Genomic DNA, 17,961 nt, shown 5'->3' with positions numbered 1-17,961 from the left:
TCTTAAGTTATAGACAAAAGTACAAATTTTGTTAGAAATCCTGAGTCTGGCTGAATCTTTAGGTACCCCATTAGGAGACCCACAAAGGTTTCCAGCTTGAGCTTCTACCTCTCTGAGTTCTAGGCCACTTGAGGGTTTAACCGCTGGCTTGAGCCATTTCAGGTTCATAATCTCACCTTACTTTTGTAAACGGACCATTTTTTTTTTTTCTTTTTACAAATACTTCCCCTCGTACATCATTTTCCTTTTCAGTCTCTCTTCACCAACCAGTTTCAGACACATACAAGAACCAGGTAATGTGTTGCCCCAAGGTGGAGGAAAACCTGGCGAGAGGCTCAGAGCTCGGTTTTGTGGAAGGGAATTTGCTAAATTCCTTCATCTTCCTTTTCAGCATGAGTTCATGGGCTCAGCCTGGAATACCTACCTCCCAGAGGGCAGGGAAGAGTGGAGCCTGCCTTCAAGCATTCGCCAGGCGGTAGGAGAGAGAAAAGTAAACCTCTGAGCCTCAGAGCCTACCTGTGTTTACTGAAAGGTCCTCACCACTTGTGCCCGCCCAAGTTGGCTTAGGTCAGTTTGCAGTTTTAGGTGCCGTGAGCAAAGTGATATGTAGCCAAGAACCAATCACACCTGAGCTGGAGGATTCAAAACTTCAGAAGAGGCAATCAGCATGTTAGTAATCTTCTGGGAAACCCAGACATGCTTAAGGGGGCTGAAGAAGTTAGATATCAGGTATTTTGACAATGTAGCTTACATTTGCTGTCAAAACCAAGTCAAAAATTGCAAATAGCTGGGTTTTCAGAGAATTTGAAATGGCAACATTTAGATAATGAGTGCAGTAGGGACAGCTAGTTGTCCCATAAATTACTCAGGAATGCTATTTTTTTTAATAATAAAACCTCTGATTTTTAAGTGGGCACATAGGCTCCCAGAATGAAGACTACATTTCCCACTCAACCGGGCAGCTTGTTGAAGTCACATAGCTAAGCTTTGGCCAATGGGCCAGATGTGGACAGGATGTGAAAACCTGGACTGTGGCTTTCAAAGAAAGGAGTCTGCCTTCTCATTGGCACAGGGGTGGTTAGGGGTTCAGACTGGCAGTTATGCTCATGAGACACAGTCTGGTTTAATCTAATATTTACTTAGATTTTAAAGTATTTTTATGTTAAAAATAATTACAGATTCAAAAGAAATTGCAAAAAAAAAAAAAAAGTACAGGAAGTCCCATGTAAGCTTCACCTAGTTTCCCCAGTGGTAGTATCTTCTATAACAACTATAGTGTAATGTAAACCCTAGGAAATTGACATTGGTACAATCCGCAGAGCTTATTCAGGTTTCACCAGTTTCCATGCACTGACGCATGTGTGTATTTTATCACATATGTAGATTCTTGTTACCACCACCATAATCAAGGCACAGAACTCTTCCGTCAGCACAAGGGCCCCTCACGATACGCTTTTATAGCCACACCCATCCCTAAACCCTGGCAACCACTAATCTGTTTTCCGTGTCTATGATTTTGTGATTTCTGGAATGTCATTTAAATGGCATCATAGAGCACATGACCTTTTGAGACTGGCCTCCCCGCCACCGCAGTATTGTTCATTCAGATGGTTTGCTTGAGAATCATCCAAGCTGTTGTGTGTATTAGTAGTCTGGTTAGTTTTTTGTTTGTTTGTTTGTTTTAATTTTTATTGGAGTATGTTTGCTTTTTTTTTTTTTTGCTTCTTTTTTTTTTGTTGTTAATTTTTATTGGATGGTTAGTTTTTAAGATGATGTGGGACAAGATCTATAAGTAGAAGAGATCTTGCATTTTCTCTGGAAGCTCAGCAGCTCCCCCCAAGAACCCAGCTTCCCTGGTCTCCTTGGCTACACAGAGCATGGATGGTTCATGCATGTGAAAACCAAGATCTTGATGTAGAAAAGCTGCTGCCTCAGTTTCCCATCTACCTTTTACGTCATGGCGGAAAAACACAAGAGAGTAGACCTCAATCCCTGCTGACTTTATGCAGCAGGGCCACCGTGCCAGTCTGGAATTAGTGCAGGACAGAAATCAACCTTTATCTTGTTTAAACCATTAACAACACGAGCCTCCTTTACAACACTCTGACCTACTATACTTAAATACAAACTCCAAATGGAGGTTTTTTTCCCTTTGGGGTTGGGTGAAAACACATTCAATACACTTCTAATCATGAATAAGGCTAAGGGACAGTCTGTCAGACTACCCAGTGCTAAGTGCATAGTTAATAGCCAGAGCCACCAATAGAGATTTGCAGATCTGCAGATCATTGAAGGCTTGGAAGAGACAGGCGTCATTTATAAGAGTCTACAATCATGCAGTTCATGATTGGAAAAGCCAGAGGGTCATGGAGACTTCTAATAGATTATTTGTTATTAAATAAAGCAATAGAAAGGGAAAACTCTTTGACGTGGTCCACATTTCTAAATAAATAACTAATAAATAACTTTGCTGACGTATACATGGCAGCAACCCAGTCCAGTTGGTAAGATGTCTCAGAGTCAGATTGCCTTCATTTTACAAGTGGGCACAATATACCTTTGCTCACCTGGGTCAGGGTTATGCCAAAAGATAATAATTGCACATAACTCAGGTGGACAAGATATAGGACATAGGAAAGTTACTCTTAGACCGGTACGTACTCCATTATATTGATGATACCCTTGTCAAAAGAAAATTTATGGGAAGATAAAACGTATTATTCAGGGACTGAAAAACTAGAGGATGGAGTCTTAACACAGAAGAAAATAAAAGGAACTCATAATTAAGATATATTAGGATATAATTTGGAGCTCTGAGGCAATGCAAATTGTAAAAGGAATTAAGGGGGAAAAATGGTTAAGTGAACAGACCCTCACTTCTGCAGCAAACAGGAGCAGCTCTTCTAGCATTACTTGGCCTGTGGATGTCTGTTCTTAATATGGGGGTGCCATTCACACCATTTAAAAAATACCTTGGGGGGGCCTCCCTGGTGGCGCAGTGGTTGAGAGTCCGCCTGCTGATGCAGGGGATACGGGTTCGTGCCCCGGTCTGGGAGGATCCCATATGCCGCGGAGCGGCTGGGCCCGTGAGCCATGGCCGCTGAGCCTGCGCGTCCGGAGCCTGTGCTCCGCAACGGGAGAGGCCACAACGGTGAGAGGCCCGCGTACCACAAAAAAAAAAAAAAAAAAAAAAAAAAAAAAAAAAAAAAAAAAAATACCTTGGGGAAACAAGAATTTTATCTGGAATCTAGATGAGTTACAAATGGCTGTAGAGCAGTGTGCCTTTGGTGCACCAGTCTTACATGAATCCACTTTTGAAGTGTAGGTGTTTGCATCTCACAGTAGGTGGATGGTGTCTTCCAGGTTGGAAAGGAGTGATTAATTGCAACTTGTGGGGTTTCCGCTCAGATTCCAGGGGCTTTAGGCAAACTATACAATCTTAGAAAAACAATGACTATCTGAAATCAAGGCCTAATGGGATGGCTGTTACAACGCTATGAATGGGGCATCTACTTATGCAGAGGTCTGATTAAATTCAGAGCGGCGTGTAGGGATCGGCCAAATTTTCCCAACTGGAAAGCCAGTGGACATCAGGAGAGAGGCCCTGGAGGTGTGTCTGCACTTTATGATGGGATGAGCAGTCAACACCAGCATGGTCATGACTCCAAGCACTGTCCATCTTCCTAACTGGAAAGAGACATCTGCCCATGGGGACAAGTCTGAGAGGATTATAGAGGGAACAGAAAAGGCAAATGTAGTCCCTTCATAACCAAGAATGTGTCTTAATGGAAGAGCTGTTCTCCACCTCATGAAGGGATAGTCCCTTGACATGAAAGGTCCTGGTAGCAGAACAAAAGGCAGAGAAATTACCTTACTCATCATTTCATAGTTTTGAAGGTTTGAGAGTGGAGGTAGAAACAAAACAGAAGGTCTGTTTGGAGACAGGAACTCTGGGAAGCAGAGATAAATAGGGAAAAACCAATTTGGATATTTCATGAAGCCCTTCCAAAAGGGAACTAAGAAAGTAATTATTAAGTACATAACCTCACTAATGCCATAACAACTCCATGTAAAAAGAAAGGGCAAAGGCAACAGGAAGTACCCCGTTATCTGGTCCTTTCACAGAATGATTAAAAGTTGGGCTTGCTAGAAATCTGTGCATTTCAATTTTAGCGTTATAAGCACGTGGAGAGAAAAAAAGGGGTGGTTGTCATAAAGAGGAATTTTACTTTTATATAGGTAAGGTCAATAACATTTTATTTTCTTTTATATCTTATTGATTTTATATCCGAGTAAAAAGACCTCCTCTATTCCCAGTTTATGAAGATATTTAGTTGTGTTTTCTTCTAGCACTTTCATGGTTTAATAACTTTAGACTTAAATGTTTGATCTATTTGGAATTCATCCTATTGTGTGGTGTGAAGTATAGATCCAATACCTCATGGTTAACCCTTGTCTCAACATTATTTATCAAAGAGTTCATTTTTCTCTAGTAATTCAAGATGCCACCTTTATCATGTATTACATCTCCTTAGGTATTGTGTCTATGTCTGGACTTTCTATTTAATTCCATTAATCCGTCTCTTCTTTAAGCCAGAAGCCATCTATGGCTTCATGATATATTTTAATTAACCTGGCCTGGTTAATTAAATTAATAGGGCCTGGCCTCTGTTTGCTTTTCTGGATTAAAGTTTTCCTACTATTCTGTTTATTTTGCACATAACCATCAGAATCAGCTTTCTAATTACTCTCACCACTCTCTCCTCCCGCCCCCGCCAAAGTTGGTGTTTTTATTGGAATGTTGAATCTGTTAAAACATAGGGTGGACTGACATCTTTACAACGTTGAGTCTTCTTCGCCAAGACCACCATGTGTATTTCCGTCTATTCAGACCTTCCGTCTATTCAGACCTGGTCATAATCGTGACCAGGATTTGTTAATGGAGTTTTTTTTTTAAGTTTCCTTCTAAGTTTCCTTCACATTTCTTGTGTGTTGTTAGATGTTTTACCTTTCACTGCTATTGTATAAGCATTTCAGTCAATAGTTTTTCTAAGCTTTTTAAAGAACATATATCAGAGCTATTGATCTCTGACTATTGATTTTGTGATCCTATTATGTTACAGCGTTCTCTTTAGTTTGTTGTAGTCTTTTTTAGTTTGTTTCCAAACCTTTTCCTGGTATACAGTCACATTTGCAAATACAGATGATCTTACCTTTGCTCTTTAACTTTATATTTAGTATTTTTCTCTTATATAATTTAATTGGCTAATACCTCTATTAAAATATTATATAGTAGAGGTGACGGGGCAGATGTTTCTTTTTCATTGCCATTAATACTTAGACTAAGTTTATTATATTTTATCAAGTTAAAGGATGTTCCTCTGTTACTACTTAATTGAGTTCTTTTGATAAAGAATGATGCTTGAATTTTGAAATATGCCCTTTTCAGTATCTGTAGAGATGGTCATTTAATTTTTCTCCTTAGATCCATAATATGAGGAAATATAGGCTTCGTATTGAACTAATGTTTAACTATCCTTTTATTTCTGAGAGAAAATACGCTTGATCGTGTTGCATTATTTCATTAACCTGCTGTTGGATTCTGGTGCTAATACTTCACTGGAATTTTTGCATTAATATTTACAATTATAATTTATTTACAATTTATGGCATTTACAATGATAATATTTACAGTTTACAGTATTTACAATTGCAGTATTGTTGATTTTGGAATAGATGTTATATTCACTTCATTAAAAGAATTTTTCCTTCTTTTTCTGTGCCCAAGAACAATTCAAATAACTTGGGATTTATCTTTTCTTTAAGGTTTGGCAGAATTTATCTGTGGAACTCTCTGCCTGTTGTTGTTATTATTATTTGGTGAATTGCTCTATATTCTCTATTACTTCCATTTAAATGATCTGATTTTCTGTCTTGTCAATTTTGATATTCTGTGTTTTCCTAGAAGTTATTCATTTTCTCCAGGTTGAATCTCTGATCATCATTATTATTCTCTCTTTAGTTTTATATATTCTCCTTTATTTATTTATTTATTTGGCTGCGTTGGGTCTTTGTTGCTGTGCACAGGCTTTCTCTAGTTGTGGCGAGTGGGGGCTACTCTTGGTTGTGGTGCGCGGGCTTCTCATTGTGGTGGCTTCTCTTGTTGTGGAGCGTGGGCTCTAGGTGACCAGGCTTCAGTAGTTGTGGCGCATGGGCTCAGTAGTTGCGGAGCACGGGCTCAGTAGTTGCGGAGCACAGGCTCTAGGCTTAATCATGTGAGGGTTTCAGTAATTGTGGCTTGCAGGCTCTAGAGTGCAGGCTCAGTAGTTGTGGCACACAGGCTTAGTTGCTCTGCAGCATGTGGAATCTTCCCAGATCAGGGATTGAACCCGTGTCCCCTGCATTGGCAGGTGAATTCTTAACCACTGCGCCACCAGGGACGTCCCTATGTATTCTTCTTTAAAAATGAGTTTTTATGGGACTTCCCTGGTGGTCCAGTGGCTGGGACTCCATACTCCCAATGCAGGGGGCTCGGGCTCGATCCCTGGTCAGGGAACCAGATCCCACATGCCCTGCAACTAAAGATCCCGAAGGTTGCAACGAAGGTCCCATGTGTGGCAAAGAAGATCCCACGTGCTGCAACAAAGACCTGGCATGGCTAAATAAATAAATATTTTTTTAAAATGAGTTTGTCTTTTAAAATTTTTTTTTCAAAAAGACTCTGAAATTAGTTTATTAGTTGTATTGTTTTGTGTTGGCAACTCATTTACCTCTTTATGGATTCCTTATGATTTCCTTTGGTTTCTTTCATTATTTTCTTTCCAAGTGTTTGAACATCATGTTTAAATTATTTGTTTTCATTCTTTCTTAAGAATAAATACTTAAGACTACACATTTTCTTCTAACGTTACTTTAAGTGCATCCCAGGGGGTCTTAAAAATAGTGGTTTTACTATCATTGTTTTCTAGAAATTCTTCATTTCCATTCTGAATTTCCTTTGTGACTAAAGAGTCAAAAGTTGTTTTAAAATTTTTAGACCCCAAACCCATTTATTTTTTATTTTTTTTCTGATTTTGTTTATATTTTGATTATAGAATGTTTCCTGTACTGTTTCTATTTTAAAAAATAAATTAAGGTCTTATTTACAGCCTAATATTTTTTTGTGTCTTCCCCCATAGGCAACTGAAAAGACGGTGTTTTCCATTTTTAGGTTGCCAAGTTCGATGTCTTTCAATGAGATCTACCTTCTTAATCATGTTAATTAGGTCTTCAGAAGTATATAGGTGCTCTTCCATGGACTGGGAATGATGAATTTTTATCTGTGACTCGTCATGCATTTTTGATTCCTGTAATTTCTGTTTTATGAAAGTTACTTATTTACTACATGAATATTTACAGCTACTATGTATTTCCTAAGAACCACAATTTTTAGTATTTTAAAGTGTCCTTCTTTGTTTTGTTAATGTCATTTTGTCAAGTTCTACTCTGTATACTCTTCAAATGGCAAGTTCAGCTTTTTTTTTTTTGGTACACATCTGGCATCTTGACCATTCTGTTATAGTCTGCCTTTCTGAAACACATTGAGTTATACGTGTGGTTGTTAGTAGCAGGTGTCTGCATGAAATATGGCCCTGCCTTTCAATGAACCATGCCCCCCAGTATGCATCCCCTTACGTTGTCCCTTCCCGTTGATTCTTAAGGATTCTGGGCTGGCCCTGGGACTTGTTTGTTTCTGGTAGGATGTGGTGGAAGTGATGCTGCCTGACTTCCAGTGCCAGGTCTAAAGAAGCCTACAGTTGTCACCTGGGTCCCTTAGAGCACTCATTCTGGGGAAGCCAGCAGCCACATAAGAAGACTGTTCTGAGACTGCCATGGTGTGAGGAATCCCAAGCTAAGCTTGTGGAGAGGCTCCTCAGAGAGAAAGAGATGCTTGACCAGCCCCTAGTGTTCCATCCTTCCAGGTGAGAGGCAGGTCATGATGGGGAGAAACCTTCCCTATCTGAGCCCTCAGATGACTTCAGCTCCAGCCACAATTTGACTACAACTGAGTGAAGGACCCCAGGAACCTCCCAGTGGAGCCAGGTGTACCTACAGAGCTGTAAAAATATATATATAAAGTATGGTATTAAGCCATAGCTTTGGAGTTGTTGTTATGCATGAATAGATTACTAAATCAGTGTGTATTTTAGAGGGTTTGGTTAAGGATGTGTTTATTAATGTTGACTCCATGTGCGTTTGTTAATGAGTATTATTGTTCTCTCAAGTAAGTTTTCATTTTCTATTTTAATAGCTATGTTTAAAAAAAATCTTTCACTAAGTGATCTGTGTGCTTTGGTTTTTGTGCATACTCTGTCTTAGAAGACGCCTGTGTTTGTTTTAAGGGTTACCTTTACACAATACATTTAACCTTTTGTTTCTTTATACATCATTTACTATTTTTCTACTCTTAAGTAATGTAAAAATAGCAAGTTTCTCTTCCTTCCTCTTTCTTTTTTCTACCATCTGATTTCAGTCAATAATATAATTTTTAGTGTTTACCTTTGTGCTTTCCTAAATGATTGTACTTCCATGCTTTCTGCATTAAAGTGGCAAATCATTTTTATACAGTGATACTCTGAAGGCAGAACCAGACTACTTGACAGTTGAGGCAGTTTACTACAGGTTTCTCTTTCATGTCAAGTGATGGGATGGTAATGAGTCACATCTTGAACCCTTCTCCGAAGCAATTCTGCCGCCCAGCTTGCTGATTCTTATACGTCCTTGTACACAAACACGTATATCAAACAGCACTCATGTCTTTAATTAATATGCCTTCACCAGTTCATTTCAATAACAATATCTGAAGTGCCCGAAAGCTACCTCTGAGGTGTGAATTCCTGATTCTGCTAAGTAACCACCTCTGGTGTATGAATTAAAGTTAACTCAGACACGTATACATATATTCACTGCACTGTTCTCTACCTGAACAGTTTTAAAAGTAAATTACCTCATGAGCAATACAACTTACCATCCTCAGAACACTTCAGTATGTTCCCCAGTTTTTCAGGCCATGTCTTACATACAAAATCATCACAGTTGTGGTGGAAGGCACTGGAGTAAATTAGGTGAGGTTCCTATTATTGGGACCAGGTTTCCTAGGCAAATGTGTGCTTGTAGAATTTTATCAGTGATAAACTCTCCTAAACTTGGAAATGCAAAAAAAAAAAGGGGGAGGGGGAAGGGAAAGAAAAAAGATGTGAATATTGAAATAGTTCTCACTTGTGAGCGTCTCAAGCACACTACTTCTTGCACTCATTTTTCTGTTAAGTATCATCGAAGTCAAGTTGCTTTCCCCCTCCCGCTTGAAGACAAGCCCATTAGCAGATCATTTATCTACATCTTTATCTTAGTGAGGAAACTGTGTTGAGTCTGTTTTCAGCAGATGAAAGGTCAGCAGATAGAAACGGTTGGCCTCTCTTAGAGGCCTCAGGAGCTTGCTGTAAGAATTTGCAATTAGCAGAAACTAAAGATGTTACAGACATGTTGGGTTGGTCACAAGAAAAGGAAAAGGAAAACAGAAATGGGGTGGGGTGACGCAGTTCTGGTAGAATAAAGTATTATCAGTTTTTGGAAAAGATGGTAGAAAGATAAGTCTTGGGCGACTGTATTCTAGTTTTGGATTTATTAGGTAAACAGATCGTTTAGGCAAACCCGGGAAAAGTGTATTTGTGGTGTTGGTCTTGGTTATGTAAGTGTTCCTGACAGTCTCACTATTTACAAAGGCATGTGGTAACCAGATGGCCCAGCTTTGAAAAATGATCCTGGATACCTCCCAGAGCAGATAACCGAAATAGAGATGATTGTGATTTGACTTTATTTATCTTAACAGAAATTGCCTCCTTAGAGTGAGATAAATTTCAAAACTTTTCTCCTCTCCTTTACCTCACCAAAAATTCTGACCACAAATTCTATAAGCAATCTTTAAAAAACCACTCTGGGGCACTTCACTCTCTGAATAGATCCTAAATAGGTATTTAGGTTTATTTGTTTGTTTGTTTTGTTTGTTTTTGGTATCTATTTTACCTCCTGAGAGTAGACTGTCAGCTCCTTGGGTTGCTGTCTTCATCTTCTCTGATTTTTTCAGGATCACACACATGCATTTTTATGACCCGAAGAAATCTCAGTGATGATCTGGTAAGTCAACAATTTAGTTTTAGAGATGAAGAAACAAGAGGACAGATGTTATGCTACTTGCCCAGGTCATTAAGCTATTCAGTTGAACCTTATGAATTTGCCGTTTTGTAGGTCAAAGCAAGTCTAATTGGCAGTTTCACATATTGTTTAATATAAATGGCTAGGAATGGAACCAGGAGGGGAATGTGATGTGGGGTGTATTACAAATCTTGTCACCTCAGATATTTATGGACACAGTCGTAACATAAGTATTTGCTGAGGGGTTAACAGAAAATTCAGAAGCCTCCAAATTAAATACTATTTCTATAACCTGTTGAGTTTCAGAAAGGGCCTATTTGAAAAAAAACCTAAATACCAAATGAATGTTTAAAGTTGACATTTTTTTAGTTATGTCCTAAATCAGTACGTTGAAACATACTTTGGAAATTTAATGACTCTTTTGTTCTTCCACTGAGTATATTGTGACCTATTAACTTTGTTGCTTCAATTATCATGACTATAAATGGAAATAATTTTATAACATTTAATTTAGAACCAGCATTACATAGATAGATCTATAAATATCTCTAGAGCCCAAGAAGTCTTCTGATCTCAAATGTGAATATGTTATGTAGTGACCAGTTATTGGAATCTAGAGGTGGAGAAAGATGGTAACAGTGTATTGTTTTTAAAAGAAGTGGAATTATGACTAATTCTTATTCTATAAACCTACAGGTATGTTATAGTAACTTTAAATTTGTTTCCATAGTGAGGATTGAGGTACTGCAGGTACATTTACGGAATTTTAGGACTGATTTCTCTCTCATGGGGAATGTTCATGTCATGCTGATGAAGCAGGCTGATCATTTAGTTTTATACTGATATATTTGACTCATGTTCAAAGACCAAAATGAAATGAAATGAAATTGCTTTTATTAAGCTTTTTCTAGAGAAGCTTTCCCTTTGTGTATCAGTAATTAAAGGTCAAAGAGAATAGAGTATTAAAAATGCAGGTCAGGAATGTGTGATTCAGTGTGAAGCTGAATTAGAATCAATAGCTTCAGTTGCTAGACGGATAATGTGACCTTTTGATTAGATAGCTTGTTCTTTAAACAGGAGGGCTCTGTGTCACAGCTTATTTTTTTCAAATCTTCAGTCATGTCTGTAACTAGTGTTTGTTCTAATAGTTTAACTTAATTTTTAAAAGATAAATGGTTATTCTTTGCATTTTATTGATGATCATTGCTGGAGATCCTTAGACCCTAGACTGGATCCTTAATTTCCATGCTTGCTTCCATATATTTAAATATATATATATTTTAAAGCCCTTGGGAAGGTCTGGTTTTTCCTTATTTCATGGTATATCAGTTATTTTACTGGTCTTGATAACTTATTTTTTATGATTCAGTTTTACCTCTACTATTGCCTTATTATCGATACCTCTTAAAATTTTATTGATTGTCCTATGGTTTAAAATATACTTCCTTTATTAGTTACAATCTACCTACAAATAGTATTGTAACACTTCAAGTAGTGTAAAGACTTCACAGCAATATAACCCCTTTCCCTCTCTCACCCTTTACACTGTTTTTTTGGAATACAGTTTACTTTTACATATGCTATAGACACACACTACGTTGCTTCTATTTTTGCCTTAGAAAATTAGATGTCTTTTAGAGCAATTAAAAGTAAGAAAAACATATGTTCTACATTCACTTTTAAAATAATTTTATTGGAGTATAGTTGATTTACAATGTTGTGTTAGTCTCAGGTATACAGCAAAGTGAATCTGTTATGCATATACATATATCCAGTCTCTTTTAGATTCTTTTCCCATATAGGTCATTATAGAGTATTGAGTAGAGTTCCCTGTGCTACACAGTAGGTCCTTATTAGTTATTCATTTTATATATAGGAGTGTGTGTGTGTCAACCCAATCTCCCAATTTATCCCTCCCTCCCCCCATACCCCCCTGGTAACCATAAGTTTGTCTTCTACATCTGTGACTTTATCTCTGTTTTGTAAATAAGTTCATTTGTACCATTTTTTTTAAAGATTCCACATATAAGTGATATCATATGATATTTGTCTTTCTCTCTCTGACTTACTTCACTCAGTGTGACAATCTCTGGGTCCATCCTTGTTGCTGCAAATGGCATTATTTTGTTCTTTTTTATGGCTGAGTAATATTTCATTGTGTATATGTACCACGTCTTCTTCATCCACTCCTCTGTCATTTAGGGCAATTAGGTTGCTTCCATGTCTTAGCTATTGTAAATAGCGCTGTAATGAACATCGGGGTGCATGTATCTTTTCGAATTATGGTTTTCTCCAGATATATGCCTAGGAGTGGGATTGCTGGATCATATGGTAGTTCTGTGTTTAGGTTTTTAAGGATCCTCCATACTGTTCTCCATAATGGTTGTACCAATTTACATTTCACCAACAGTGTAGGAGGGTTCCCTTTTCTCCACACCCTCTTCAGCACTTATTGTTTGTAGATTTTTTGGTGATGGCCATTCTGACTGGTGCCTCATTGTAGTTTTGATTTGCATTTCTCTAATGATTAGTGATGTTGAGCATCCTTTCATGTGCTTTTTGGCCATCTGTACATCTTCTTTGGAGAAATGTCTTGTTTAGGTATTCTGCCCATTTTTTGATTCGTTGTTTGTTTCTTCGATATTGAGCTACATGAGCTGTTTGTATATTTTAGAGATTAATCCCTTGTCAGTCGTTTCATTTGCAGATATTTTCTCCCATTCTCTGCGTTGTCTTTTCGTTTTGTTTATGGTTTCCTTTGCTGTGCAAAAGCTTTTAAGTTTAATTAGGACCCATTTGTTTATTTTTGTTTTTATTACTCTAGGAGGTGGATCAAAAAAGGTATTGCTGTGATTTATGTCCGAGAGTGTTCTGCCTGCATTTTCCTCTAAGAGGTTTACAGTGTTCGGTCTTGCATTTAGGTTTTTAAACCATTTTGAGTTTATTTTTGTGTGCGGTGTGAGGGAATGTTCTAATCTCACTGGTTTACATGTAGCTGTCCAGTTTTCCCAGCACCACTTGTTGTAGAGACTGTCTTTTCTCCACTGTATATTCTTGCCTCCTTTGTTGTAGATTAATTGACTGTAGGCTTGTGGGTTTACTTCTAGGCTGTCTATTCTGTTTCTTTGATCTATGTGTCTGTTTTTGTCCCAGTTCCATGCAGTTTTGATCTCTGTAGTTTTGTAGTGTATTCTGAAGTGCTATGTTCTTTTTTCTCAAGGTTCCTTTGGAAATCCAGGGTCTTTTGTGGTTCCGTATGAATTTTAGGATTATTTGTTCTTGTTCTGTGAAAAATATCATGGGTATTTTGATAGGGATTGCATTAAATCTGTAGATTGCTTTGGGTAGTATCACCATTTTAACAATCTTAATTCTTCAAAGCCAGTAGCAAGGGATATCTTTCCATTTCTTTGTATCATCTTCAGTTTCCTTTATCAGTGTTTTATAGTTTTCAGAGTGTAGGTCTTTGACTTCTTGGTTAAGTTTATTCCTAGGTATTTTATTCTTTTTGATGCAATTTTATTTTTTTAATTTTAATTTTTTTTTGCTTTATTTATTTTTTTGGCTGTGCCTCACAGCTTGCAGGATCCTAGTTCCCTAATGAGGGATCGAACCCATTACCTCTGCAGTGGAAGCATCAGAGTCCTAACCACTGGACTGTCAGGGAATTCCCTATTTGATGCAGTTTTAAATGGGATTTTTTTTTTTAACTTTCTATTTCTGATATTTCATTATTAGTGCATAGAAACACCAACAGATTTCTGTGTGTGTTGTTCAGCTGCTTGTGGAACTTATTGGAATGGTGGTTTTATATCATTTATTATTTTAAAAAAGTGTCTGCCGTTATCTTTTCAAATAAATATTTTGCTATGTTTTGTCTCTATTCTTACTGTAGGAATGCAGTCACCCTTATTAGATTATTTGACATTGTCCCACAACTCTTGTATGCTTTGTTCTTTTCTGTTTTGTTTGTCTCCATTCTTCTTTCTCTTAGTGTTTTATTTGGGTAATTTCTATTGAGCTATATTAAAGCTCACTAATTCTTGCCTTTGCTGTGCTGAGTCCACTGATCAGCCAGTTGAAGGCATTCTTCATGTCTGTTACCATGCTTTTAAAAACAAATTCTAGCATTTCCATATGAGTCTTTCTGAGTTGTCATATCTCTGTCAAAATTCTCCATTTCTTTTTCTGAAATTTTGTTGAAGTATAGTTGATTTACAATGTTGTGTTAATTTCTGCTATACAGCAAAGCGATTCAGTTATATATATATATATATAATATATATATATTTATATATATTCTTTTTCATATTCTTTTCCATTATGGTTTATCACAGGATATTGAATATAGTTCCCTGTGCTACATAATAGGACCTTGTTTATCCATCCTGTATATAATAGCTTGCATTTGCTAGTCCCAAACTCTCAGTCCTTCCTTCCCCCACACCCCCTTCCCCTTGGCAACCACAATTCTGTTCTCTATGTCTGTTTCATAGATATGTTCATTTGTGTTGTATTTTAGACTCCACATATAAGTGACATCCTATGGTATTTGTCTTTCTCTCTGACTTACTTTGCCTAGTATGATCATCTCTAGGTCCATCTGTGTTGCTGCAAACGGCATTATTTCATTTTTTTATGGCTGAATAATATTCCATTGTATATATAGACCACATCTTCTTTATCCATTCTTGTGTCGATGGACATTTAGGTTGTTTCCATGACTTGACTGTTGTAAATAGGGCTGCTATGAACATAGGGGTGCATGTATCTTTTCGAATTATAGTTTTGTCTGGGTATATACTCAGGAGTGAGATTGCTGGATCATATGGTAGTTCTATTTTTAGCTTTTTGAGGAACCTCCATACTGTTTTCCATAGTGCCTGTACCAATTTACATTCCCACCAACAGTGTAAGAGGGCTCCCTTTTCTCCACACCCTCTTCAGCATTTATTATTTCTAGACTTTTTCATGATGGCCATTCTGACTGGTGTGAAGTGGTACTTCATTGTGGTTTTGATTTGCATTTCTCTAATAATTAGCGATGACAAGCATCTTTTCATGTGCCTGTTGGCCATCTGTATGTTTTCTTTGGAGAAATGTCTGTGTAGGCCTTCTGCCCATTTTTTGATTGGGTTGTTTTTCTGTTATTGAAAAATTCTCGATTTCCTCATGCATGTTTTCCACATGGTCCACTAGTACTTTTAACATATTATTCATAGTTCTTGCCTGATATTCATATATATACACATATGAATATAGATATATTTATATAACTATTCCCTGTTTGATAGTTCCAACACATGATTATCTCTTCATCTGGTTATGTTGATTGCTCTTTCTCCTGAATGTGTTTTCTTTTTTCTTCCCTTGCTTTTTTTGTATGCCTCACTTTTTTTTTTTTAAACTGGACGCTGGACATAATGTGTAGTTTAGTATGGAATGAGATAAATAATATTTATGCCTGGAACTGACACATGTCTTCTAGTGCTAGGCCATTAGCTTGTGGGTTGAGTCAGTCAAGAGAGGAACTGGACTTTTTTTCCTGTTGTTGTTATGGTGTAACTTCAGTGCGCCAGGAGCTTCAAATTCCTCTAGCATCATCTTTTGCTCAGGATTGAGACTGGTTTCCTGGAGGATTTTTCTCAGTGTTCCTGTCCACCCTCGGTTTCAGGCCTTCCTTGTATTCCTGCACCTCAGAGAGGGTTTCTCTTCTTGCTTTGTACCTCCTAAACTCTATTAATCACATATTCGTTTTTTTTTTTTTTTTGCGGTACGCGGGCCTCTCACTGCTGTGGCCTCTCTCCGTTGCAGAGCGCAGGCTCCGGACGCGCAGGCTCAGCGGCCATGGCTCACGGGCCCAGCTGCTCCACGGCTTGTGGGATCTTCCCGTACCGGGGCATGAACCCGTGTCCCCTGCATCGGCAGGTGGACTCTCAACCACTGCGCCACCAGGGAAGCCCAATCACATATTCTTGATGATCTATTTTGCTAAATGTAGTAGGGCATTCAGAAAATTATAAGGCACAGTCCCTGCCTCTCGTGAGTTTTGTCAATCACAGTTGAAAGATGAAATGTAGATCCATAGAGCAATGATATAGACAAGGTGTGATGTCAGCCCAGGATTTGTGAAGGACGTGAAGATCAGAACAGGAAAGTCTCTGATTTAGCTTGCTCATGTACTTCCTCTCTCTTTACCATTTTTAGCAAAATATTTGACTTTTGGTTTTTTTTACTTCTGTACTTGGATAAGTTGTCAAGGGTGAGTGTCAGTGCTGTGAGTTGTCACAGTGATCCAGTAGACTTTCAGATCCATTAACGTCATATCAGCCTGATGTGTGGGTTATCCTCAGGGGTGTGAGGAAGTGTGCCAGGGATCTGAAAAGCTATAGCATAAACCACTCACCTCTCCATAGACCTAGGTCTATGGTTTATGTGACTACAAGTAAGTTAAAAAATCCTGACTGTATTAAAACTTAAAATTTACCATATTAAAACTCAGCTATAGGGACTTAACCTGGTGGTCCAGTGGCTGTGACTCTGTGCTCCCAATGCAGGGGGCCTGGGTTCGATCCCTGGTCGGGGGACTAGATCCCACATGCTGTAACTAAGAGTTTGCATGCCACAACTAAAAGGTCCCCCATGCTGCAACTAAAGATCCTGTGTGCTGCAACTAAGGCCCAGCACAGCCAAATGAAAAAAAAAAAAACAAAAAAACTCACCTATATAATGACTTGGATAAGTTGTCAAAGGCAAAATTTGTATTAATTTCTTGAGATAAATCACAATTAAAAAATATAATTCCTTTGAAAGAAATTCCACACTGGTAGTATTGCTATGGCCTTCTTGTTCCCAAGGGATGTGCATCTGGCTCTGGTGCTGTTGGGGACACTTGGAGGAAAGACTTAAGAAGCTCTTAGGTTAGTTAAGCCTCTTGTTGATATTCTGTGTTCTGTCTCTCGCCTAAGATGGGGGTGGGAAGAGGCAAAGAAAGGAACGTTTCTCTAGTGTGGATACTTGTGTCCTTTTATAAAGAGGGGTAGGGTAGGTAGAAGGGTGGGTAGTTTCTTTTGTCTCCATACTTGGATCATGAGTCCTTTTCCTAAAATGTATACACACTAGGTATGAAACGACAGGTGAGAGGATTTGTGTTTCCTCTTGGTTTAGTAGTTTCAGGATGGCAAATTTATTTGAAAGGAACATTTTCATTTTATTTTTACTTAGCATTTATCTTCCGTAGTTCATGTTAACTTTTTGTGTTCTATTGATCGTACAGATTGGTTAATTTCTGTGTTTGGAATACAGTGACTTATTTTCCCACTACTTTTTTTTTTTTTTTTTTGCGGCATGCAGGCCTCTCACTGTAGTGGCCTCTCCCGTTGCGGAGCACAGGCTCCGGACACGCAGGCTCAGCGGCCATGGCTCACGGGCCCAGCCGCTCCGCGGCATGTGGGATCTTCCCAGACTGGGGCACGAACCCGTGTCCCCTGCATCGGCAGGCGGACTCTCAACCACTGCACCACCAGGGAAGCCCTCCCACAACTTTTAAACAGAAAAATAAGCACAGTTAACTGTGCTGGTTTTGTCTGAAGCATCTTCTGCATGAAAGGACTTTTCATTAGAAGTGGCAGCTGAGTCCTTAGGGGACCTTCACAGCTATTCTTGTCCTCCTTTTACCAGAAAGCCTTTCTGATGGGAATTTGGATGACTAGTCCCATCAGGAGGTTCCTTCTAGCACATATTTACATTCATACATGTAAATTTAGCAGC

This window comes from Hyperoodon ampullatus (assembly GCF_949752795.1).
Source record: "Hyperoodon ampullatus genome assembly, chromosome: X".
NCBI classification, from domain to species: domain Eukaryota; kingdom Metazoa; phylum Chordata; class Mammalia; order Artiodactyla; family Ziphiidae; genus Hyperoodon; species Hyperoodon ampullatus.
The sequence above is the reverse complement of the archived record's forward strand: the minus strand, read 5'-3'. Positions refer to the sequence as shown.